Here is a 27,647-nt window from a genome sequence, read left to right as displayed (position 1 = left end):
CCCCTGGATGCCATCCATCATGTCATTAGGAGCATGCTATGATGTTGTCAGGCATGCATACGAGCAGGTGGGGGTGGGGTGGGGGGGCCTTACAAAATACTGAGTACCATTTTGAGTTGCTGCAGTGATATTTCGGCAAAACAGACTAACCTGTCACAACATTTTTTCACTTTGATTTTTGGAGTGTCTTTGCATTCGGCCCCTCTGTAGGTCGATAATTTTCATCAAACAATGAGTGTCATGGATGCCGTGGTGGCTCAGAGGTTGAGCAGGTGACCATATACATATACCGCGTGAGGGTGTGGGTGGCATAGGTTCAAGTCCCGGCCTATTGCTATTTACCGCATGTCTCTCCCTGTATTTCTCCTTGTGATTTCCTGTCTCTCTCCACTGCAAATAACAAATAAAGCCATGAAAGGCCAAAAAAATTCTTAACAAAAAACAATGAGGGTAACACAGGTGCTGGAGCCTATTTCCAATCCCTATGAGATAGTTCCCCATCCATCCATCCCCCTGTCACCATATCTGTAGAACATCTTTGAGATGAATGTGCAACTGATACATCTGCTGAAATTATGTGATGCAATCATGTCAGCATGGAGCAAAATCTTGTCAAGTAAATGTCATCAACAATTTTGGCTTTTTGAAATGCTAAGTATTTAAAATAATTTGGCCGAGAAATGGTCAGGCTAGGTTTTGTTCCTGTTATCAAATTTTAGCTGAGCTAATTGTGTGCTGCCTTTTCCTCCATATTTAACAGTCACATATGAGAGTTTTCAAGTTGAAGAACTGAAACTCAGTAATTCTTTAGAAAATGTGAGATCACAGGGAAATACATTTAGTTTTGAGTAAAGAGAAACTGACTAATCCAGGGCTGCCCTTATTCACTCTCATTTCTATGCTCAATAGAAATCTTGTTGTTTGTTCGTCTGAATTACCATCAGGGATTAATACACTGGAACTTTGGTTAGTTTTTTGACAAACTGGGTGAACACTTTTTTCATAGCAGGAGATCCTGAGATGACAAAACTACACTTCATCCTCTATTTTATTTCTAGACTTCATGCAACTAGCGGTTACATCAGTTCCATTGCTTAAACTGAGTTTGCACGAACACAGAAATTATGTAAGTCTGAACAGGAAATTTCTCACTCAGCATTTACACTGAAACTGGGCAGAGTTCATCTTGGTTCATTTTGTTAAATAAAGAACTGTGTCCACACGAGGAAGTGATCATATGCATTCCACTGAGGCCAAAGCATCTTCAATGACATAGGTTACCACTTCCAAACATGCAGAGCAGTGAAGAGGACACCCTTTACCATCTATTAATAGTGCATTGTTAGTTCTGAGCAAGGCACCAAGAGCCAAACGAAACATGCAACAGGGAAGTCACCCCAGCTTTCGCCCAAACTTCTGCTTTTGCTTCCTGTGCGTTCATGAAAATGTGCTCTATTTCCCTGTCTTTTAATGCATGATTGCGTTTAATATATCTGCATAATGTCTTGCTCTATGAAGCATGGCAGATGAACAGTATATAATATGGGTTCCCTTATCAGGTGCAACACATAAAAGATGGACTTAGTCACCATGACGTCATCCATTGGTTAGCAAAGTCCTGTTGGTCTCAGGAGTTTGCTAATGGCAAGATGGTTTGTTGCCACAGTAGCTGGGGGCAAGTTGTCAGTCACAACATAGGCCTGCCCTAAAGCATACCCCACTCTCTTCTTTTTGATGAATTAGAATTTGTTTTGCAGGAGTCAGCCTCTGCTGCCCGTCAGAGCTTCACCTCAATGTCTTTTACATATGATTTCATGTTAATTAGTAAATGCACATTTGATGAGCATTTACCTGCAAGCATCTTTGTGACTCACCAAGCTTCCAAAGCTGCTATGGGGTAGACACTTTAAATGCCACTAAATTTTGAAATGTGTGAAATGCCCACAGCAATCTCAGAGATGGTTTGCTGTCACATCCCCTTCTCCTAAATTTGGAAACAATACCACAAGGGTAATCACACTGTTGACATTAAACTATTATTTCTACACATTTTAATGTATTTTTATGCACTACTCCCTGGTTCCAGGTATTCTTCTTTAAAGTTTGTATTCTGCTTTAAGACTCGTGCACTGAGTTTACATGCACCATTGGTTCATAAAGATCAGTGAGAGTATGTATCCTGAACCACTGTTAAAGATGTTTAGGTAAAATATGTCTCCATGGGATCTAATTCAACACCGATGGCCAGAGGACTCCATTCATGAGGCTTCTCCTGGCGCCACATAGAGGGCTGGGCTGACTGAAAACGGTGGGTGTGACCAAAAATACGAAAATGTATTACACTGCAAGTCTTGGCAGACTCTTCAGTATGAATGGTGGAGCTAGAGCGGAGTTTGGCGCAGCAATTAAGAAAGTTAGTAAGAGGGGAGAGAATGAGGCAAAGCGCTTAAGTGTCTTGCTGTGTGTTAGAGGATGACTTTTACGTACTGCAAAAGTTTGAAAGTGAAAGAAAATGTGTCAGGTCATATTGGTGCAAAAGCGCGCCTCACAAATGTTGGCTGAATTTTAAAAAAGAAACAGAAGTGCAAATTTTGCGCCTGACCGCCAGTGATGTGGGGGTAAGTCTGTCAGTTCATATTACTTTATAAATTACACGCATAAATGTCAAATTCTCCACAGCTGTACTCCCTTCAAACCCCAAACGAGGAAGCAGACTGACTTTGATGAAACTTTGCATTCACTAAAGCAGATTTTTTTTTTGCAGGTTCACTGCGGTATTTCAGTACTTTTTGCTCAGAACTAGACACAGCAGAGATGCAATCTGTTTTAAGAGTTTCAGAGAGGTTTGAGGGCCGTGCAACGCTCGCTCATGCGTAATGGGCGGTTTGCACAAAGATTAAAGGAAGTATGCGGTGTCAGACAGAGATAGTAACCCGGCCTTCCTCTTCCTTTTTGTATTTTTTAAAAATGTTATTGAATGACTAGACCTGAAACGGTTTTCTCTGACATGGCTGCACCCTATCCGCATTTTTTTCTGTGTTTAGTATCCAAGCGCGTCACGCGAGCTCCGCCCGGTTATTATTATCGTGAGAAGCCTGCAAAAAAAAAAGAATCCATGTGACTTGTGTGAACTTCACTGAGCCTTTTTATAGTTCATTCTTATCAGCATGTGGTTGGCGAGCGTCACCTCCTGGAAAATAGTCTAACCAGAGCGCAGTGAGCGTCTCTTCGTTGAGCCAAAACTGCTGTAGCCAAGGAAGCGACTGGGAGAGGTGCGTTTACGTGCTGTCGGAAACGAGAAAAGCTGTAAAGAACACCCCCCCCAAAAGAAAAAAAAAAACTACACAGAAGTTAAGAAGTAATTGTGCAGTTCTGAATTATATATATAAAAAAAGAGCAATGACATACAGGTATTTTGTACTTCACCATCAAAATGATGACAACAACATAGCCTGAACACATGGATTTTTAAAATGGATACCGAAATTTGTTTTTTTAAAAATCTGATTTTCCCACACACTCGCCGATTTTTTTCTTTAAGACACACGGAACATAAACCGATTTTTCTAACTTTGTTATGTGCAGCTACTTATTTATTTCCTTGTTTATGCTCAGCCTGACACTGTTGGTTGTTGTGTTTGTGGCATTCCATTGTGCCAACAGGGAAGTTGCAGTTGCCCTCTGTTGTGCAAACTATGCAATATCAACGCTCCTAACATGGTTGAAGGGTGTCTCTACTGTCATACTGTAAGTGCCGATACTGATAGATTGGCAAATGGGTAATATCAGGCAATAATATTGGCACTCTGATACATTGGTTGGGCTCTAGAATAGAAAAGTTTAAACCACTAATTGCCACAATTAAAAAATAAAGTAACTGCCAAATTAGATTCAGCTTTCCTTATTTCCATCCATCCATCGACTCGTTCTCTCCATTTTTGTATTATCTTTTTAAAATAAATCAGAACTTATTGCTTGATACATAAAACACAATAAAACAAGATTTTTGAGCATTTAGGAAACAAATCCAGGTAAGGAGAAAAAAACAAACAAACCCCAAACTGAACATCTGCTCTGGTTTAAAATTTTAAATTTTTCTCAGTAACAACCAATCAAATGCATTGTAGCATGTGTAAAAGCCCATAAAAAGCATTGCCTAACAGCTTAGGCTGAATCACAGTATCTCTGTGACAGTGTAACAGATTTAGAGTATACTTTGTCTTACTCTCGCCAGCTCTAAAGTGAAGGTCAGGTTCCAGGCCTGATCTCCAACTGTTCTCCAAGCTGTCTGACCCACCACTGTGTTCTCCAGCTTCAGCACGGCACTCACTTCCACATTAAAACACACACTACCTACTGAGCTCTACCTACTGGCTGTAGCTCAGTAGGTAGAGCAGGTCACCTACTGATCGGAAGGTCAGCGGTTCGATTCCTGGCTACTCCAGGCTACATGCCAATGTATCCTTGGGCAAGATACTTAACCCCAAGTTGCTCTCCGATCATCCTGTCGGAGTATGAATGTGTGTGAATGCTAGTTAATTAAAAGCACTTAGCTTAGTATAAACATGGAAGTGCTTGTATGAATGTGAGTGCATGGGTAAATGTAAACATGTTGTGTAAGCGCTTTGAGTGCTCTGACTGAGTAGAAAAGCGCTATATAAGAGCTAGTCCATTTACAAAAACGCTGATTTTTTTTTTTTTTTTTTAAGATTTTCTTCCACTTATATATTTCAGTTTTCTTTTCTTTGCAATGACAAAGGATAGCTTACTAATTAACTCACAAAGCTATCTCACACTTTTTGATTGAATCGCTTATGACGTTTTCATTTTCTGAGACATGTGGTCTGAAGACCCAATTATAGATGGTATATAAAAGAAAAGAATGCCATTGTGCAAGTGCCTTTTTTTCTAATGACAGCAGTAGGCAACTCATTTGATGAAAAATGGAAACCCAGTGGGAAAATGACCCTACTTCTCTAAACATTTTCTTGTTGGGTTTAGGGTCTTGGTTACTAGTTTCAAGTTTGTTTGTTTTTCTAACACAGCATGATGTACATTTGTAAATTATGGTTTATATTAGAGTAATACAGACAATAAAGAGGTAAAACTTATGGGTGATATCATGGTGGCTGTATCCATTTTTAAAATTTTATTATACAGTTATTGAGGTTGCTAATCAACTGTTGATTTGAAGGATAAAACCCTGAGATCAAATAATTCTTACTTTATATCATCTTTCATGTGGTTTGCACAAACTTCAGTTAGACTCTGGCCAAGGACCTCATAATTAATAGCTGAGCAAACATCATTGTATAAAAACTTTGGATATTTGGGTGCTCATTTTTGCACATTTGTTTGCAAATTAGAAAGGGCTGGTTAATTCATCTGCTCTTAAATGGGGCACTACAGTTACAGCTTAAGCTAATTTGACATGAGCAATTTGTTGGCTGAAATTTCACCACATGTTCTACTTTGATGTCAGATTGTTTAATATTTCCAGCAGTGTTTGAACTAAACACCAGCAGGAACAAATATTCCCCGAGTTTTTTCCCCTTCTCTTTTTTCTTATTTCCACTTGGTTTTCCATCACGCGCAACTTAAAATACTAAAGAAACAGCATGAGACAGTACCACTCAGCTTTCTACTAACTTTCTTTTTCATATTTTCTTTTGGCAGTTATCCTAGCACCCCCTCATTTCTCTGCTTTTTGGACTCATTAAGAGTAAAGATGTCGGCTAACTCTGGTGTAAAGCGTGTGTGTGAGTTTCATAATGAGCGACATGGGGTTTCCCTGTCCCTATTTTCTTCATTCATGTGGCTGGAGTCTGAGAAGTATAGAGTTGCCATCCCGGATATGAGCTGAATATTGAGTGAGTGCGTTTGAAGGAGAGAGAGGAAGAGAAACTGCACATATGTGAGAGTGAGCATGAAAAAGTTTGTGTGTGAAAGGCAGACAATAGGAGGAAGCTTTTTTTGAACATTTTATTTATAGCTTTATTTTATGGAGGTTTGTTCTTTGACATGTATTGTGATCCCTGTGTTTGTTCAACTCTCTTTGTAACACACACAATCGTGCATTTCTTCTTTGTGTTGCCTAGTGACCCGCTGCAATATAGAAACTTCCTCTTGTCACTTGCACCATTTTGCATCCCCGGTACCTAAATTGGAAGCTTACCAGGAGGAAGTAGCAGAGCTCACACTTGTGCACTTCATCTCATGCTTATATAATGTATTTGTGTCAAAGACAGAGACAAAATGAAAGATTGCATTTAGGATACCAAATATATGTTTTCCAGTAATACTGATAAATGCGAATTATCTGCTGATGTTGTAATACTGTAATGCTGAGCAGTAAGTGAAAGGGCTGTAGGTAAAGCAGGTTTCTCAAGCTGTGTAGCATAGTGTAGAGCTGCTGCACCTCACTTGTGTAGGCCTCTGTGTGAAAAATTCTGAAACTCAGAAAGTGGTCACCTTGGTCACGTATGTTTAAGTACAAGTGTCACAATAGCAGCTTTCAAATGACAGCGTCTCTACAGTATTTTTTCTTACCATGACTCTGTGTCCGAAAACAGTGTAATAAAGAAAAGAAAAGATTGACTTGATGTGAGAAACCTGATAAACCTCTTGGGTTTTTGACCTATTTCTGTTGTGCCCTCTAGGAATTACTGAACCACAGAGATGTCACATGGTTGTTGTATTCATGATGACAGTAAATTTCTCTCTTGAGTATAGCTGTGATATTCAGCCATTGTTTTGTGAGTAGGTAAGCATGGAAATGAAGTCAAAACAGGAACTGACAGATTACAGGTTGCTGTGCGTGTGCTGTGCCTTCATCTAGACACATTAGGGGAAATATACATAAAAAGTTGCTATAGAAACACAGGCAGAAGTAGGGAAAGGTAAGAGTCGAAGCTGTGAAGGTCATTTCAGGTTCAACTTATTTCTTAAAGGCAGGCGAGAGTCAGCTTAATTTAAAATCTGTTTGTTTGTTGAAGAGAATTGCAGAACCAAGAAAGAGATTGGATTTAAATGATCGACATAAAGTGAAACCCCACTGAAAGCCAGAGCTGACCAAACCAGTTTAACCCACGTTAATGCTGAGACCTCTTTCCTGTAAGATTATATTCAGTGAGGTCCAAACCTGAAGAATCCAAAGAATCCACCTCTTATTTAATTTAAAAAGCTGAAAATAAGATTATGAAGTGAACAGTGTTCCATCCATCCATCCATCGTGACAGACACCCATTCACACTTACATTTATACCTACAGCCAATTTAGAATCACAGATTAACCCAACATGCAGGCTTTGATCCATGGGAGGAAGCTGGGGTACCCAGAGGCACAGGGAGAACACTCAAACTCTGCACAGAAAGGCCTCAGTTGGCTGGTGGATTCATAATCAGGATGGTCCTGGGTTCCACTGTGTGAACTGCATGAGGAGCAAAGTCAAAAGAAACCTGATGTTTTACCTTTGATGTTGAATCTCTGCTGACAGACAAATAGATGTCAAGGCTTTATTCATAATCTAATGTATTTGTTCTAGTGCATTTATGACTTTAACCTCATTGATTGCATCATTTCCATGTTGCTTTGTCACCCCATGGTTATTACTTCCCCTTGTATCAACAGATTTTTTTTTTTTTGTCAGTTTTGTCAGTAGTGAAAAGAAGCTTAAATATCAACCTTTGAACTGTTGCAACAATTTAGTTAGTAAATGTACATATCTGGCAGATACAGAATAATTTAAGTGACAGAATATTTATGCTTCTGTGTGTGACTCTAAGGAGAATGTGTAGAACTTTTTAGATTTGGTACTGGCACTTTTATGCATGTGAAGCTAATGATAAATATTGATTAGCTCACGATGATTATAGCATTGCAGCATGAAAAGAAAACATCCACATGTACGAGTTTACAGGAGATGTTGCCTGTACTGTGCTGCGGCTGGGTTGCTTCACTTCTCTGAGCATGCAGTCAGCAGAGGACTGTAGAGGCTACTTCATGTTGCAAGGAGAGATGCAAACCACAGATGGCTCATTCAAATGAAAGTAAACCGTGTGTCTATTTGTGCACCGACCAAAGGCAAATGAGTAGGCAGCTTTTACATCACACACCGCAGACATACTGAAATTTCACTCGAGTCATCTTGCAGTCACATGTGTGATTCTTACTGGCTCCCACTGAGCTCGAATAATTGTGTCTCATTACTCAGGTTAGAAATGAAATTACTTCTAATTTCACATAACACTTGTTAAATTGTAATTGTTAGGTTTTAATTATATTGGCAAAGAAAGACCAGATAAGTCCACATAAGTCTGTATACTGTAATTATTAGTGTCATTCAAAAATCTAGCAGTTGTACGTATATTTTAATGCTCTCACTTCAGCTGGAGTAGTATCTTGTTCCTCCTCTTTTACCACCTTTGGTCTTGATGAAACCTTCCCACGACCACAGTGGATCAATTCACAGATGTAAAGCGGCTTTTCTTGACACTTTAACAGTGGATTTTCCCTCAGCAGCCACTTTCATTTCCAGCTCTAGCAGTTTCAGTAAAGAGGTTTAGGGTCTCAAAATGGTTTCAAAGGCACAGTATGACATTTTGGATTTTTTCTTAAAATTTGCTGAAAATTAGATTGAAATATATACCAGCCTCATATCTGTACGTATCATAATGACTAAGCTGGGGGGTGGGGGGACAGCTAAGGTGCCAAAATTTTGTTACTGTCAAGGTTTACAGTCAAGCAGCAGAGATTCTCCAGAGTGTGACTGAGCTTGAATGGTATTCATTGGGAATCTAAAACCACAAAAATACAAAGATGCAACATGTTAAGGTTAACCAGTGAGATTTAGAGGGGCTGAACAAAGCTAGCTGATTCTGTCAGCTACTATACAATAATGGTACAGCTGGTTAATAGCTCCTACATCAATTCTGTCTACCTTTGAAATTGTACTATATAAAAAATATGTATGTGTGTGGGATTTTGTGATTCACACAAATTGTTAGCCAATGAATGAGCATGTGGTTTCAGAACAATCACGAAGCGACACGACTGCTCTATGTACACAAAAGATGGTGGAGAACTTTGCTAGTCACTATCTGCTAATGTGTGCTAATTTCCTTGTTCCGGTGTGAGAATTAACCCGATGTTCAACATTTGACTTTTCTCCCGGATCCTTCGAGCCCCTCACTGCCCTATGGGAAGCACTTAGAAACAGTGGGAAGGAAAAACTCCCTTTTAACAGGAAGAAACCTCCGGCAGAACCAGGGAGAGGCAGCCATCCACTGAGCCCAGTGACATCTGTTTTTTAGGCGCTTCAGTCTTTTTAGATGTGTCACTGAATTGTAAGTCTTTCCTCCCTTGGTCTAAAAAGCGCAACTGCATCATTTCCGTATTGCTTTGTCACCCCCATAATTATCACTTCAAATACAAACAGATACTTCTATACCCACTGCTTACTGCCTTATCAATAAGTCGGAGTGAACCTGTTGCAACAGCTACACCAGTTGCCATCTTTCATATGTAGTTTTTGCTGCACTTGTGAGTATCCTTCTTCAGCATGTGAGGATAGACTAGAACACTTGTAGGTTTATGCTGCTCCTGTCAGTTCTGGAAGAACTGGAGCCTCGGTACATATGCTACTTAAAGTTCATACTTATGGTACTAAAAAAAACCCAAATAAATACCATCACATTTTCAGAATTTTGGTATCAGAAGCTATCATAAGCATGAGTTCTGGTGACAGCCCTAGTACTGAATCCCTACCTGCCACCATCCTAGCTCCTCTGTTGCAGGTGCCGGGCCTAACAACTTTTCTGGATGCTCTTCTTAAAAAAACTGTTATGTCTTTACTTTTTTGAACAATAAGACAGCTATACAAGTGTCCAAACACTGAATGAAGTAGCTGGATTTAAAGATACTGAGCACCAGTGTAAAAAAATAAATAAATAAATAAATAAAATATATAAAATTTTCAAATTAAATGTGCTAAAAGCTCTCAGATCCTGCAGTGTCAGTAAGCTCTGCTATGCTGTAAAGATACTGATTCACACAATTCTTGAGTCTTCGTTTTTATTAGTCTCTTTCAAAAAGTGCACATGGTAATCATGTACGTTTTGTTCCTCACCACAGCATGATAATGCAAACACATTCACAGTCACTAGCGTCACTCACAGCAGTGGGGCAGCAGCACTTCCTCTTCTGTCACTGTCAAGTCTCATTTTGACATAATATCCTCAGGCAGGCTAAAGCCCTCTTATCTCTCCCATCTCAGCTTTTCAGGAACTAAATAGCAGCCTTGTTTGTAACTTGAAGGGCGTTGTGTTGCACATTTCGGACTAACCAATGGGCTTTGAACATGAGGGTTGTTAAGAAACACCGTCTTTTAAAACAAGAAAACCGCAAAGTTTGTTTTATGAGACATTCACATGATGAGAACAAGAGATTTTGCTTTGGAAAACTCAGAATACAGTTTTTCGTTATCCATTTATTCATGGGTGAAAGTGTTAAAACATTTGTGAAGGTGTTTGTGCAGACCGTGAGTGAGTGGGTGCACTATGTGTGCATACCTGTTGCTCCTGTGGCCAGATTTAACCTTTTATCCTTTTTTAGGCAAAAGTGAAAGTACAGTTGCTTTGGAGGCAGCTCAACACGTGAGCAGCAATTCTGTCTTATTCTGTCCAATGTTATGAGCTCATAACTTGATATATTTTCTCTGAGAGCTGTCTTACTGTACCTCCAGTTAGAGTGGGTAGAAGTTTTCATTCCTAGTCTCCAATATTTCAAGGTATTGTATTTGATTATTGATGAAACAGAAGAAATCTGGCAAAGCCTTCATTTCTTTTAGTCTGTGTCAGTGTTATCAGACACTGAGCTGTGCTGAGATCATGTTTTTTTTGAAGTATGCACAGCAGTTATGAAAAGCTGTAGTGGAAGCGGGGAGAAGGAAGCAGAATGCAATGCATGCAGTTTCTTTTTAATTAATAGTTTGATATTGACACTGATGAAATGTTAAGCCTGAATTTTAGGGCCTAGGAAAGACTTAGTAATGCGTGTGAAGGCTGCAATTTGCCTGTTGTAAAACTGCAGTCCTGTACATTAGCTTTACCACCAGTAACTTTAAAAGTTAATATTTTTATCCTGTCAGAGGAACTGCAGTAACTTTAGCACAAGCAACAGAACTAATTTGCATATCTTAACAGGAAACACTCCCATGTCTGATATCAGTACTTTGAAACAAGTTCTCTTCCTCAACTGAGAATTGTTCTTGTGAGAGTGGTCGCAAAATGCTCCACCACACCCATATTGGGCAGGTATTTTTGGGCGGCCACGCTAGTTCACAGTTAAAGATACTGGTTTCCAGTAAGATGCTACTCTACTGTGAAGCTGAGAAGATGGAGAATGTGTGACAGTTCTTGGGTAGTCGCCAGTGGGGGTTTAACTGTCTCACACCGTGGAACTTATTGATAACTAACGGTTGCCACGAGTGCACTGTTCACTACTGTGGTGTTTTTAGTCAGAGCTACTGGTTTCCAGTAATGAACTGCAACCAGTGGCTTTACAGCAGAGGAAGTGGTAGTGGCAGAGCCTGAAAGTGCATTCAGAAAAAGATGAAAAAGTCTTCACGTGTCAGTTGCTTATCTTTCTATGCAAAAAATTTTTGCAACATGTGCATTTATGTATTTGCACTTTATTTCATTGCACTGATGATACTGCAGCTTCCTGTGACTGAACAGAGTGAAAAAGGGGTCAAAGGTCAAACACATAGTGCACTGCAATGAAGAGGACAAAGGTGCATGTGTGTGCATCATGAGGTATTGCAACACTTGCTCACTCACTTCTCATCCGCCATGCTTAAAAACTGAGCTGGCACACAGAATTGGCTTGTTAGTGGCTTCTGCTGTTACAGTGGCAGAGAGAGCCTGTGTCTGACACTACACCTGTCAGGTTTACAATTTAAACGCTAGGAAGTTTGCACAGTATATGTACATCCTATTTTACTTTGTGAATGGAGGTGGAGCATTGAGTCATACAGAGTTATATCGCCACCTTGTGGAAAATTACAGACAGTATTAAACAGCCAAACTCCTTAATCATAGAGCTACACTACCACTTTGTCTCCACCTGCTGTGGTGGACATGGAAGCAAACTTAGCTTAGCTTTTACTTTTCAATGTGTATTTCTCCAGCTCTATTTTATTATTATTTTATTTTATATTTAATTATTGTACAGTGTTCTTTACTACTACTTCTCATACCTGCAGTCTTTTAAGGGAGAAATGTACTCAACAGGGTGTGCAAACATAAAAATGGACAAATAAGACAGAATGCAACATTTGTACTGATTGTAGAGCATGTAGCTGAACCTAATTTACAGCCGGCTTTACTTTCAAATGAATGATTAATAAGTAACTGAATTAATCTGTGTGTGACAGTATGTGAAAGTATACAGTATTTATACTGTATAGAAACGCATAATGTAATAGAAACAACAACTAAAAGAGCTGCAAGAAAGCACTCTTTCCATATGACAAAGACGCACCAGACTGATTTAAATTTCTCAACTGTTGGATGGGTCTTTCTATGGTATGACAGATTATTCCAGAGCCTGGGAGCACGAATAGAGAAACCCTGGTTACCTTTAAATTTTTAGGCCAGAGGGGGCGCTGTGGGTTCATATGGCAGCAAGGGCAGGAAACTGTTAACTGTGACTAACACAGAAGTCTTAGTATATGGCACCTCTAAACTGCACAACACCGTATTTATTAAGTAAAAATGCAGATTGGGAAGGTGGGGACAGATAGAAGGTAAAGTCTTCAACCAGAATCAACCCATGATAGGTAACCATTTACTCCAGAACCTGCTTGTAAAGGCACCTAACATGTATTTACACTCACCAGCCACTTCATTAGTTACACCTTGCTAGTACTGGGTTGGACCCCAGTTGCCTTCAGAACTGCCTTAATTAACAATGTGCTGGAAACATTCCTGAGAGATTTTGGTCCATATTGTCACGATAGCATCATACAGTTGCTGCACATTTGTCAGCTGCACATCCATGATACAGAGCTCCTGTTCCACCACATCCCAAAGGTGCTCTATTGGATTGGGATTTGATGACCATCTGAACCCATTGTCATGTTAAAAAAAAAAAAAAGTTTCAGATGATCTGAGCTTTGTGACATTGCATATTATTCTGCTGGAGGCAGCCATCAGGAGATGCAATTATAAAGAACCAGACGATACCCAATTGGTACTAAATTTTTCCAAAAATTATACCACCGTTACACCAGCAGTCTGAACCATTAATACAATACAGAATGCATCTGTGCTTTCTTGCTGTTTACACCAAATTCTGACCCTACCATCGAAATGTCACAGCAGAAATCAAAACTCCTCAGGCAACATGTTTTTTTGTTTTTTTTGTTTTTTTTTAAGTCTTCTATTGTCCAATTTTGGCGAGACTGTGTGAACTATACCCTCAGTTTCCTGTTCTTGGCTGACAGGAGAGGCACCTGGTGTGGTCTTCTGCTGCTGTACACTATCTGCTTCAAGGTTCAACATGTTCAGAGATATTCTCCTGCATACCTCGATTTCAGCAAGTGTTTATTTGCGTTACTGATACCTTCTCATCAGCTTGAATCAGTCTGGCCAATCTCCTCTGACCTCTGGTATCAACAGGGCATTTTCACTCGGAGAGCTGTTGCTGTCTGGGTACTTTCTCTTTCTTAGTCTTTCTCTGCATTCTTTGTAAGCCCTAGAGATGGTTGTGTGAAAAAATCCCAGCAGATCATGAGTTTCTGCTTTGAGTTGCTGCCATTTGTTTGAGTGATTAGATATTTGTGCTGATGAGCAATTGAACAGGTGTACCTAATGAAGTGGCTGATAAGTGTATATCCATACAATGTTGAAGTCACTATGAAAAACATTTAATAACTGCATTTTTAATAAGTGGTATTGTCAGTTTTTTTTAATTTAATATTCTGAATATCCCAAGGACAACTAAATTTTACACAGATGAAATAACAGCGACAGAAATTCCTTGTCCTTACTGTGAGTCCTAGTTCATGTGGTTTTAGTATCAGCAGAGGGCAGTGTATTCCACATCATCCGCATGAGCTCAGCATCTGTGTGTTGGATTTCAGGCTGGGTGGATTTGTGCCCTCCAGCACACTACCAGTGGATTCTTTGAACCTCGGCTATCTCCAGAGATTGCACAGCTGAAACCACGCCCCCTTGGGGATGGAGAGATTGACTGGTTGGCGAGTGTCAGCTGGAGGTATTGATTGGCATACTTAAAGGCAACAATGGAGGAGAGCAGTGAGAAACAGTCGGGTTCTGGTTCACACAGTAGAGCAGACCAATCAAGGGAGCTGTGACGATGTGTTAGGCTGATTCCTTGTGTGTGTGTGAATCCTTTGTAATGAATATTGATTGAGTTGAAGTTTGCCAGGGACAAAAAGGCGGCTGCACCTGTTCAGTTCTCCACTTGTCTCTTAAAAGCTTAAAATAAAATAAAATATAAAAAATCTGCATGTGTCAAACTCCCTAAAGGCATAATTTATAATTTAATCTATATTTAACTTCCATTCAAATGAACTATAAATGGAGTAAAAAAAAAAAAAAAACAGTAACATGCTCATAGTGACTCTTAAAAAAAAAAGAGAGAGGAATTAACCATCTTAATCTACATGCTAAAATTATTAAGTATTATTAAGAAACTAATAGGTAGTAAACACATATACCATCCTTAAAAAAGGGTCAACCTCATGGTGGTGCCAGAGAACTGTAAGAAACTGGATGACTTGACTTTTTCTCCCAAATGTTCTGAGATGTTTTAGTCTGGACCATTCTGCATGTACCATATATTCTGTAATGGTTGATCTTTTACTCTAGTTTTGTTTAGTTTGCCCAGGTCTCAGTTCTTTCACTATCTTAAACTTCATCTACCATCAGGGACGTTTGGATCTATTGTAATTCACAAACTCCCAAAACTGGACCGACAGAATAAAAACCTGTCCCCGTTTCTTCTTTAGGCAGAACCTTCACTTTGTCTTCATGTAAACAAGGCAGGGTATGTAGGAACATTAAAATAATGTAAAAGGCAATTTACTAATTTTTTTTTATGGTCCTGTGATAAAACTCAGGACTCAGGCTGACTAGAATATTTGAAAAAAACTATAGAATAGGATATGAGCTGTTACGCATACCCAACTGTAAAAGTTATGTATTTAGACATATTTCATTGAAAACAGGATTATATTAAGCATACTAAGCACAGGCTTTGATCCAAAGGAGTTTTTAAAAATGTCTCTGTGTGGACAACAGCAACACTGCACTGGAGGCATTACATTCATGAGTTTTACATCTGACAGACTCTTGTGATCACAATAATTTTTTAACGCCTTAGGAGATTTTTTTTTTTGGCACAAATATTAACTTGGGCTCAAGTATGCACTGTTCTTCACTGTGACCTTGCTGCAAGTGATTCTGGCCACAACCCAAAGGTTCATTTGCTTAATTTGACATATAAGTGTTTGCAAAGAAAAAATGGAGTGATGATGTTTTATAGCCAAAATGTCAAAAGTCAACTCTTGAAACTGCACTGGAAGGCATATTAATATAATTCATTGGAATTAATATGAACTGACGTGAACACCAGCAGTGATTGTTCTTTGTTTAAAAAAAAATTCCTTTTTACTATCTTCAAAACAGGTCACCAATGGCTAAAGACAAAACAAACAAACAAAAAAAAAAAATGAATGGTCCTAAATTTGAAACTAAGTTTGAACTAACTATAATTTTCGGCAGTGACCCAGGAAGAGGAATGCAGTAGGGATTTTGGAACAAATGGAGATGTTCAGCAAAGTCAATGAATTGAATTACGGTTGTGGTCAAAAGTGGAACATTCATCATGGGCATGAATGTCATGGTAATATTAGGCTTTTAATGATGTCTTTAAACTGTTCTTTTTTCAAGGTGGAATGATTGTACAGCATACAGCTTCAGAGACTTTACAGAACAAAAATTGGGGGCACAAGTTTGAATTTATTTTGGATTTTCTCTAATCCACATACAGTCAGAGGTATACATAAACACTGAAATGTATTCATACACTTACTTAAATGTTTTAATACATGGTGCTCCAATGTCTTTTAACCTGACAAGGCCAAGGACTATTAAGTTCCCATTAGTGATCATGATTGACTACAACTGGTTGTTTCTTTTTGCCAGCATAAAAAAGATTTCTTTAACAGCACTCATTGGACTGACCAATAGTCTGGATAATGGGAAAGTGCAAGGAACTCAGTGATGCTTTAAGAAGGAGAATTGTAGATTTGCCCAAGTTGAGAATGTCTTTGGAGCCATTTCTAAGCAACTGCAGATTCCAAGTTTGAACAATTGTACGCAAGTACAGGTTATGTGGATGTATCACCACTTTGCCAAGGTCTGGAAGAAGACCCAAAGTGTCACCCTCAGATGAGAGGAAATTAGCTAGGATGTTCAGGAACAACCCAGGAACCACTGAGGCTTGAGCCTGCCATGAATTAGAAACTGCTGGGAAAAAAAAGGACTACTTCCAAATCCTGTAACTTCACCTCAAATCAACAGCTAGACAGTTGAAACTTGGACACAACTGGGTGTTCCACCAGGAAAATGTATAAAGCAGGCTAACAGTAAACTTTTGGAATGGCCTTCCCAAAGACCCGACCTCGTGAGTGCTTAAAAGCCGTGTCCATGCCAGGAAACCAACCAATTTAAATGAACTCTGCCAATTCTGCTAAGAATGGTCAAATATCCAGCCAAAATGACACCAGAAGCTTGTTGATGGCTACCAAAAGCAAGATGCAGCTTGCTAAGGGCCATTTAACCAAATATTAATGAGGGTGGGGTGGGGTGCGTGCATATATTTGAGCCTATATGTATACTTCTGACCCTGTGTGGATTAGAGAAAATCCAAAATAAATCCAAACTTGTGCACTGAATTAACGTAATTAAAGATGTATGCTGTGCAATCATTCTGGTGTGGTAAAATAGCAATTCAAAGAAATCATTAAAAGCCCAAAATGACCACAACATTCATGCCCATGATCAGTATGTGGGCATGTATGTAAACTTCTTACACCTGTACTTTTAACATTTCAATTTTTGACTCTGTATGTCACTAGTTTTCCTTATCATGTGTCCATTTCATACAGTTGAGTAGTCTAAGGTCAGAGGCAGCATGTTTTCTTGACATACATGCTGTTGTTTCTAAATTTAACACCTTAAAAACAAATTATATTTGAATCACCATCAATTAGAAAGATGTTGGTTTATGGAAAAAAAAACAGCTTCTGTTTACCCATAACGTTCCACACTGTGGCAGGCAGAAGAGTCTGGATTTAGTTTGTGTTTTGGTTTGACTGGGCGTTTGATTTAGAGACGCAGTCTGTCTTAAAAACTTATTTTGGAGACAAATGTGAAAGTCAGACACGGAGTGACCTGGAAACTTTGGCTTTCATTTGTTTCCAGTCAGAAAATGTAACGTAGATGCCGCCTCCAGTGTTGTCTGGATGGGTTACACTCATACCTTTGAGTGAGAACAGAAAGTGAATAGGCCTATTGCCAGATGTTGATGAAATGTTATAGTGTACAGTTGCTTGCTCTTTTCTTCTGAGAAGGGCTACCTTCAATGGCCTATAATTTTAACTAAAGAGTAACACTTGCTGACTCTCAATTCCAAGTGCAATTTGCAATATTTTTTCTGGAAGGTTTATAAAATTGCACTATGAACTTGCCAAACTCATAAAATCTGTGAATTTTTTTATTAGTGCATGCATTCATCATCTGTCAAAATGTTAACAGTCTGGGGCATGTCAAGTTTTAGATAAATGTGTTTAAATGACTTTTAGTTTCTATGGGGCTGAGTCACTAATGGAGACGGAGACATAGCCCTGGTGGTCTCACTCACAGCAGACACATTTTCTTTGTCTCTCTGCCACACACGTTCAATCCATTGGACCACACACACATACCATCTAGGGATATGCACATTACTTCCCACAATCACATGCAAAATGTTAGGATGCAGACATTGGGACTCCACATCCACACTCTGAGACAAATAACAGTCTGTTTCTGAGGGAACTGTGCCCCCTCACACACCATGTCTGTCCATATGTCTTTGCAGGCTAATCTGGAGCACAATGGGATCTAAGAGTGCCACCTGGAAACTAATAGTGTTTAGGCTCAAGAGGAGTTGAGTCATAGCCTCTGTTTCCTCTGAGTCATGACCTCGGACCGGCCCAGTCTGGATCAAGAAGCAGAAGAGACCAAAGGCTGGGGGTGAGATTGTAGGAACTGTATAAGGAAAGATAATAAAACTGAGACAGGGAATTAACTTGTTTATTAGTTGTAATTTTCTTGCATTTATAGTAAATTAAATGTTTTCATGTAGACTGTCTTGGTGCTAATTTTTGAGGCTCTTGTGGGTTTGTATTGTTAAATACACATATCCTTAAGTTGCTGAGTGTTCACAGAGCCTTCTTTATAATGAGGATTCCTTACTGGAGGTTTGGTTCACTTACAGCAGTACAGTTTTGCTGAAGTTTTCAGCAGTCAGTCTGGCAGCAAGTATTGGACTTAGTTTGCAAAGATGTACAAAGAATGTACAAAGAATATTCATATCCATCCAAAAAAAAAACAAAAAAAAACCCTGGACTTCTGTAGTGTGCAAGCTTTTTTTTTTTTTTTTTTTTTTTTTCTTTGTGAGAGTGTAAAATAAATAAATAATTAAATGATAAGATTTCTGCTTGAGCTGACACATGCTTTATGTATTATTTCATGAGATTAATGTGTGTAGGTGTAGCAGTGATTTACAGTATTTCACAGTAGTGGTGAAAACTAAAGGAATGAGTATGCCTTATCCAAGGAGTCCCATAAAATCTTCATTAAAAAAAAAACAAAACAAAAAAACAAAGTGACTATCAGGCTGGTATGTGCTGCATATTTGATGATGGATAAACGTGTCATGACGGTAACAGAAAAAGTGAGATGCAGTAAATTGGTGTGTGGGTGTTGGACCATTCCCACTTGTAAAATTTCTGAGCCCTTCGGCCCAGCAGTGTTTCCATGGTAAACACAACTAGACAAATTGTTCCACTTGCGTCAAAACCGCCACTGCAGCAACCAGTAATGGCAAATTCAGGGTTCAGAGGACAGAGGAGGGAGTGTTATTTTGAGAAGATGGAAAGGTTCTGGCAAAGAGATGACATGATGGAAATCATAAGGTGAGATTAAAAGACATCTCACCATTTGGACATTTTAAAATGTATTTTGAATACATTTTTTCAGCATGTCCACTATAGTGGACAACAGGATGATGTTCATACAAACAAAATAGGGGAACTGAACGATTTAACTAATATGTAATATGGTCATTAACCAAGAACTCCAACCAAGACTCCATAGGGGAACAGAATGTGAGATATCCTATTCTGCATGGATTTTGCACCCCCTATTAGGACATGGGGATGCTTCTATAGGACACTCTGGCTTGCATGGCCATGCCCCACGGCTTATCCATAAAACACCTGTGCTGGCGTGAAGTTGCTTATAGTTTGATTGCAATGTGTCTCCGAGCTGCCTTAAAGCTGGAAAGTCTTTTACTCAGAGAACCGAGTTTATGCACTCAGGCTATTTCTCCACTCCGTTACATAATCCATATGAAAGGAGTAACTCTTTACCATCTCTTCTCGGGGTGTCTTAGAGCCCAATATCCAAACCACCACAGCTTAAGTAAACAAATGTACATATTTGCATTGACAAGTGTCTGCCACGACTCCAGGGTTAAAGCAGACAAACTGCACTGCTTAAAGTTAAATGTTGCCTTTCATGTGACCTGTTAAGGTTGTGCATGTTTCTGTTTATGTTAGCGGTTGGTTTAGCAACACACAAAAAAGCTAAATAGTTAGAGTCTAAGTGTGTGGTTATTTCCTGAAGCACCAGTTTAAATGTTTTTGTCAAACTTTCAATAATACCAGTAGGGTATTGTTTTTTGGCCATAACAAAAAAAATATAAAATGCTGACATGGCAATTTTTTTCTTTTTATTTTTAGTTGGATATAAAAATTTTGATTAGCAAATGTGTTAGGATAGCAACCATTCATTTAAAGAGGAGTTGGTGATAAAGTTTATTAATGTACTAACAGTCAAATGGCATAACAGTTCTGCTAGTGCTGGCTGGAAAGCACACTGAGAATAACCTGACTTTGTTCTAGAACAATTCATCATTCTTATAAGGTTAAAGCCAAACAGTTCAAACACTTAAAATAAAGGCCAAAATAAAGGCAGGGCAGAGTGGGTCGTCACACCCCCCTCCATAAAACCAGAGTCCTCCATAGGATCTCTGGCCCTAATCAAAACTTAAGCTTAACCAGTTTAAACACATTACCCTGATTTCACTCATTAAGGTATTAAAATAAATTGGAGCTTGAATCAATACATCTTCAGCCACATCATGACCTCCAATATGCTGGCTGTTCAAGTCTGACAACTGGGAAAAAAAAAAAACAAAAAAAAACCACCAAGCGCAAGTGTCAAACACAACAGAGAACCAAGGTAAAAGTTTAGCATCCAGACCACCACACTACAAGAAGTCATCTCAAGTCATCTGGACAGACTAGCCACAGACAAGTTACACAAGGAGGCTAACAACAAGGCTGGTTTTTAACCCCAGCCAGAACAACCCCCACACAAATGTTGTACAATCACTTTAAGCTCACAGTAACCTACCCAAAAGTGTGACAGTCACAAACCAAAGGATTATCTAGACAAAGATACTATCCAAAAACAAAGCTAATATAGTAACAAATAACCCTCACCAAAAGTGATCGGTCACAAACACAAACAGCAGGTTACCCAAGATGTTACATAATCCGTACCAACTTCACAAATGTAACTTCAAAGACTTCTCTTAGCAATACACAATAAAAAAAAAAAAAAAAAAAAAAAAAAAAAAAAAAAAAAAAAAACTCACCTAACCAAACCCAATCCAAATGCTAAACTGTCTTTGCTTGTTCCAGCTCATAATGGAGCCACTTAAATACCTTTTAACAGCCCTCAGCTTTTGCTTTTCCATGTCATGTATTTGGCAACATGCTCCACTTGGCTGTGCAGAAGACATCTGATAACAGGTGGCTCTGATCATGACTGATCAGCTTCCTTGTGCCCAGCCACCCACACTCCTTTTTAGCCAACTGCAGCTCAGTCTCCAATCATATCAACCAGCATTGCTCCAGGTCAACTAGTGCATCAAAGAGTCAGGCCACACAACCAAATTGGAACTCCCCCCTCTACTTATCTGCCTACCCAACTTACCTATTCCATAAACCCTAGTCTTCATGCAGATTAGCAGTGGGCTATTTTAAACACTTAACCCAGCAACCCAGTTAAGGCCCCAGCAAGCTGGTTACTCACCTGCCAGCTCTGGAAGTGTACCCGAGCCAAATGCTCTAACCGCACACCACACAAAAACAACAAACTAAAAAAAACAAACAGGTCCAAAAGAACCATGTTGCTATTCCTACTGAGGGTGAGTCCACATTAGCCAAAACTCACTGCACTAGTGAACCACTCAATCACTGTTGATACCACCCCCCTGCCTGAGTGGGTAACACACACAAGCTGCAGGACTAACCTTACCATCCCGAGACAACTCAAATCAACCAGAGTTCAACTTCAATCCTAAAACACATCTCCCTAGACATAGGGTACAGCAAACCATCAATATTGCACCTTACAAACCCAATGTCTCAGCCGCACCTCACAACATCACAACGGCCACAAACCATTCCAGCATTATCCCAGACGAGCCCCCACTTGTCACGAACCGGGCCGCACGGCCATGACCAAAAAAAAGGGGAGATGCACAGCAAGGCTGATTTAAAATGTATTTTATTCTAAATTAAATGAACAGAAGCAGAACTCAAACCAAACATGATATGTGTAGTCAGTACAATCAGTAGTGTCAGTGAGTGCATAAGTAAAAAAAAATAGTGTCTGCAATGTTGCCAGGTGCAAAAACCCAAAGTAATGTCCCAAGGAGGAGAGCCCCCAAACAATTAACCTGTGGGAACTTATAGAGCACTGACACACAATGGGTCCAGGTGTTGCCAGTGTCACTAATCAGCAAACGAGCCACTCCAGCCCTCCACTGATTACCAGAGACCTGCCACACAAACAGGCCAAAATAAAGGCAGGGCAGAGTGGGTCGTCACAACTTATTAAACAAATACTTGTTATAAAATAATTTCAGTAATAGTGTTATTTGGCTAATGCAATGCAACAGCCATCACAAATGAAAGTTACTGTGTCACAGAGTTATGTTTGCACAAGATACAATCTGTAGTGCTGGTGTCATGCATCGCAGGCCCACCAAACTACTGATAAAAAATGAAGATAAAGTTTCTTGAACTTTGAAAAATCCTAAAATGGCAATGCAGGCAAAAGACCCAGCTTGGCATATAACAGCATAAGTCATAATTTGGTTGGAAAGGTCATCATGGGCTAGTTTATGGAGGAAAACCCTGCTCGGTGCCTTTTAAAGGAAAGAGAAAAGGGAAAAGCTGAATTCTTCAGTTTAAGGGTGTCAGATTTGTTTTAGACCATCATGGGACATTTCAGCTGATCAAGGCAGAGTTTAGCAGCTGTTTCAGTTATAGGAAAACAGGCCTATTCACTGATGGATTGGAAGAGTTTGTTTACTAATTACTTAAAATCTACAAAATACAATTTTGTTGCAGGTGTCTACATGGTGTCTCCACCATGTAGACGCGGAGCTGCAAAACTGATGCAGGACCTTAATACATCTAGTCATGTGGACATTCATAAGCACATACAAATACTTTTTTTTTTTTTTAACTATAACTTAAAATGTAAACAATAACTGGAAATCTAGAAATATGAAAAAACAAAACACTGTCTTCACAGTACACATATTCCAGCTGCAAATGAGCAGGAGCTTGATTCCCACACGGACACTAAAGATAGAACGCTGTGCTATTCATTCTGATAATATGTGTAATGGCTCGCCTTGACTCATCTATAGACTCAATCTCCCACAATCCTCCCACAATGAGCACTCTGCTGAGCCAGCATTTCTCAAGGTCTTACATTTTCTCTTGTTCTCTATGGACGTAGTCAGCATAGCTACGTGGCAGTGAAATAAACAGGCTTATTTTTCTGTTTTGGAACACCCAAGTTGATTTCCGGGTCCTGATAAGTATGTGGTTGAAGCTGTTTCATGAAAACAACCTCATTATTTTGTTTTAAATATTTTATTGATTTTTGTCCTTATTCTTATGGATAAGGAAAATAAAAATTGCTTGTTGAAATGTGTGTGCTGTATTGTGACGACGTCTTGAAGTTTCTTGATAAAGCAGATTAAGTTTCAGTTTCTGTGAAGTTCTGTTTTTTTTTTTTTGCATGTTTATCTGTGGCAGCTGCTCATATCAACTGCCTGTTTTTTTTTTTTTTTTTTTTTTTTTTTTTCTAGGTGATTTTTTTTTTTTTTTTTTTTTTTGCCAGAGAGCTGACACGTACCAAAATTCTTTCAGTGTAGGTTTCATGAGAATCATAAATTGTAATTCATGTAAAAGGTTATAGTTCATTGCTCATCTTTGGGGATTTTTAAGGTTCATGGCTTTTCCAGCAGCTTCTGGGTTGTGATATGTATTTTTAACATTTAGTAACTTCTGTGTATGTAATTTGGATATTTGTAGCATTTCCAGTGGCTAGGTTTTAGGGATGGTTGCCAGTTAGTTGAGCCACTGTGATTGAAACCAGGATGCCTTGGCACTGTGAAATGTCTTAAATCCTATTGACCGAGGTGACACTTTGACTTTCTGTTTGGCTCCACGTGCTTTCTGTTTGGACCACTTATAACCTTATGCATTTTGCTGACTTTTCAACTGATACAAAAGTCAATCAGGTAGCAAGTGCTTTAAGTCACAAAAATGATGACTGATTTCTACTTATGCTGACACACAATGCCCATTTAACTTCATATGACTAATTTGTGTAAGTGCATTTGCAAAAATGATTTACAGAGGCATGGTGGAAAGTAAAGGGGCTGGGAATCTGTAGGTACTTAGTGGGCTTACGGCTTTCCCAGTTCATATGTTTAAAACACTCACGACCCATATCTGCAATGTTTGGAGCAGGGTTTCAACCACTGTTGGCACAGTGGTTCTCAAACTTTTTCCTGCCAAGCCCCACTTCAAAAACTATGCCCCCATATTTATGGATGGAGTAACATTAAAATGGGTCTAAATTGAAATTCAGTGAAATACAGGGCAGTGCAAGCATAAGCAAATTCTTTTTTTGTCCATTTTCTCTACAAAAATCATATCAATTCAATTCAGTTTCACTCTGTATTTTCCCTGGTCAGCCGCACCCCACCCCTTTTATTCTTCACCAGTGGGGCCTGATCCACAGTTTGACACCCACAGCGTTATCATATGTTAAATTAGGATTATGAGCATTGTACATACATCGGTTTTGTTGGGGTGAGTAATAACCAGATGAAGTTGGCATGTAGTGCACCTTTTTGCTAAATGCTACATGGCTATAGGTACTGCCACTGTAGTACGTTTCGCTTATCAGTAGCTATGGCAATACTGAGATGATCCAGTTCTGTTGCTTCAATTTTAATAAACAGAACACAAAACATTTAAAGTTTCAGAGAGCAGCCAAATTTCCCGTTTCTTTTAAAAAAAATCTGCCCTAACTGAAGCATGTAGGGGTCATGCTAATGCATACTGAATGATCTTCTACTAGACATTACCATATTGAGCCTGCATTTTAGCAGTAATGCTGCAAAACTGTCATATCCTGTTCATCAGCAATATACAGTAATTAACCAGGCTGAACTACAGTAGCATCCGGTGTAATCTTCTGTTACTGCCAGTATGACTATGCATAATTTGCATGAGACATCATACCCAAGTCTATACTTGTCTGTGTCTATGGGTATATAATAAGGGTGTGTGTGTGTGTGTGTGTGTGTGTGTGTGTGTGTGTGTGTGTGTTGGGAAAAGTGTGGGAACTGCAGAGGAGGAAATGTGTATTTATGAAGTTGGCTCAGAGTTCCCATGATTTCCTCCGGATAGGAGATGTGGCTGGACAGGGGGGAATTTGTATTACAATAACTTCAGAGACAGACTGATTCATACTGTCAGTGCAAACTGTAAGAGAGTATGTTGGGGTTAAGGTTACATGTGACTGCATTGAATATCACAAGAAAAAAACTGCAATAGAATGACACACTCTCAGAATCATCCAGTAATTTTGTAACTCTATATGTTGCAGTGTTTGTATGTCAGTATGTGTAGTGCTCGGCGAGGTGATGAATTCTTAAATGTCACCAAAAGGGCTGGACAAGATAACAACGAAGATGCTTTAAGGGCTCTGATTTACAAAAAAAAAAACAAAACCATTTCTACCAGATCAAAGATGGAGGATTTAAAAGAAATCATCACGAGTTGCCTGAGCCCTGGGCCCTCCCGTGTTTGCTTCCAATAAGCAATTGAAGATATACCACTTTTGTGATTCATCAGTCTTTAGAGTTCATCAAACTTATTGTCCCAAAGTTGCACTTTCACCATCAACTTTATTCCCGGTTTTGACCTCAGAGCCCTACCAACTGAGTTTCACTTGTGTAATTATACATAGCTCATACAGTGAGGCTGCACTTGCAAACACCACCTAAATTGCAGAACTTTTGCAATGCAGTATGGTTTTAGAGAGCTATGTTCATTAGTTATGCCTTGCTATTACTAGATTGGGCATCCTTTTGCCCACAGAACTACCTTAATTCTTCACGGCATAGATTGAGATCTGGTGACTGTGGAGGCCATTTGAGTAGTGAACTCATTGTCATATTAAAGAAAGCAGTTTCAGATTATTTGAGCTTTGTTACATGGTGTGTTATCCTGCTAGAGGCAGCCATCAGAAAATGGGTACACTGTGATCATGAGTGTGGCAAGGAAATATCCCACCACCATTACCCCAACACCACCAGCTCCAACCATTGATACAGGCAGGATAAATCCATGCTATTCATGTTGTGTAAAATTCAAATTCTGATCCTGCCATCTGAATGTGATGGCATAAATTGAGACTCATCAGATGAGGGAACATTTTTCCAATCTTCTATTGATTAATTTTGGTGAGCTTGTACAAATTGTAGCTCCAGTTTTCTGTTCTTAGCTGACAGGACTGACAACTGGTGTGGTCTTCTGCTGCTGAAGCCCGAGATGTGCATTAAGAGATGCTCTTCTGCAAAACTTGATTCTAATGAGTGGCTATTTAAGTTACTGTTTCCTTCCTATCAGCTTGAAGCAGTCCGGTCATTCTCCTCTGACTTCTGACATCAAGGCAATTTTGTTAACTGTGGGTCAATAGATATTTTTTCTTTGTCAGACTTATAAAAGAGAAAATAATCAGGTTGTTCAGGATATTCCAAGTAGATCAGCAATTTCTGCCTTTCCTCCCCATTCTGATGCTCTGTTTGAATTCATTGGGTTGTCTTGACCATGTCAACATGCCTGAATGTCTAGAGTTGCTGCCAAGTGATCAGCTTATTAGATATCTAATAAGCAGATGAACAGGTATACCTAACAAAGTGGCCAGTAAGTGTCTTAACTCTTTACTGGGCAAAGAATCATATATGGCAACTTGATTTGTGTTATAACAGAAAACACAAAACGTCACAAAAAATGAAAAAGTCTAAGATTGAAATTTTGAATTTCCAAGAATCTCAGTGAGTGCTCTATGAAGTGTTAAGAATGTAAAAACAAAAGTGAAAATTATGCCATGTCAGGCCACCTGCTGTGTATAAAAGATAATAATCTAGTGTTCTTCGGGAAATGGTTCTAGTGTTCAACTCTCCTTTAGAAACCCATCTAGTTTTTTTTATATTTCTACTTGTGCTGTCCTGAGGGATTGGAGGGATGTTTCTTTCTGTGGCCACTAGGTGGTGCTTTTTCTGTTTGGGGATTATCGCCATTTCTGCTTATCCTCTGTAACCCGTTGGCAGCCATATTTGTTTTTCCCTTGCACTTTGATAGAGAGCACATTGTGGATTCAGGTAGCCAAAGTATCTGCTATCATCCTCATCTGGGAATCACTATAGGGAGCATAGTCTGTGAGTATGGTTGTAATAAGATGCCTATGTTTGTTTGTTTGACATGGATATTTTGTACAGTTAACCAGGTTAAGTTGTGTTTTTGTTTCATCTGGCGTTTCGTATGTAATGTGTTATGTTGATAGCTTTCAGCTAGCCAAGCTAGTAGCCATGTATGTGAAATAGGCTTTAAGAAACTGGTAATACATATGGAGCATGTATGTTAAAGGGGGTTCAATGTGTTCATTATTGTCATTATTTGCTTCTTTCATTTCAGTTTTACCCCATTCTCATGCTGTTAACCTAAATGGTGGTGCTTAATAAATCCATCATACAGAGACTACAGTGTGTGGAAGGAGTTGTCTGTCTGCCTAGTGAAGAAAGGGGACTCTTTAACGAGGGCAGAACAGTAAAAAGACTGGCTCGACGGTGATTTCAGCTTTGTTGGATAGCTATCAGACTAGCTCAACCTTTCAACCAT

General features: G+C 39.2%; 1 long non-coding RNA gene across 2 annotated transcripts in view; it reads left to right on the top strand.

Moving 5' to 3' along the window:
• Positions 1 to 2,365: 2,365 nt before the first annotated feature.
• Positions 2,366 to 27,647, top strand: part of LOC115793719 (uncharacterized) — a 90,361-nt gene continuing 65,079 nt past the window's right edge. Inside the window, exons 1-2 of one of the 2 annotated variants that reach the window (XR_004021122.1) lie at positions 2,366 to 2,618; positions 18,173 to 18,327. This is a non-coding gene — a long non-coding RNA (uncharacterized LOC115793719). The remainder of the gene's footprint in view (positions 2,619 to 18,172; positions 18,328 to 27,647) is intronic. The other variant, XR_004021123.1, reaches the window with a different exon arrangement.

Source organism: Archocentrus centrarchus, chromosome 15 (genome assembly GCF_007364275.1).
Source record: "Archocentrus centrarchus isolate MPI-CPG fArcCen1 chromosome 15, fArcCen1, whole genome shotgun sequence".
In the NCBI taxonomy this organism is placed as follows: Eukaryota; Metazoa; Chordata; class Actinopteri; order Cichliformes; family Cichlidae; genus Archocentrus; species Archocentrus centrarchus.
Note: the sequence above shows the minus strand (reverse complement) of the source record. Positions and strands in the feature narration are given on the sequence as shown.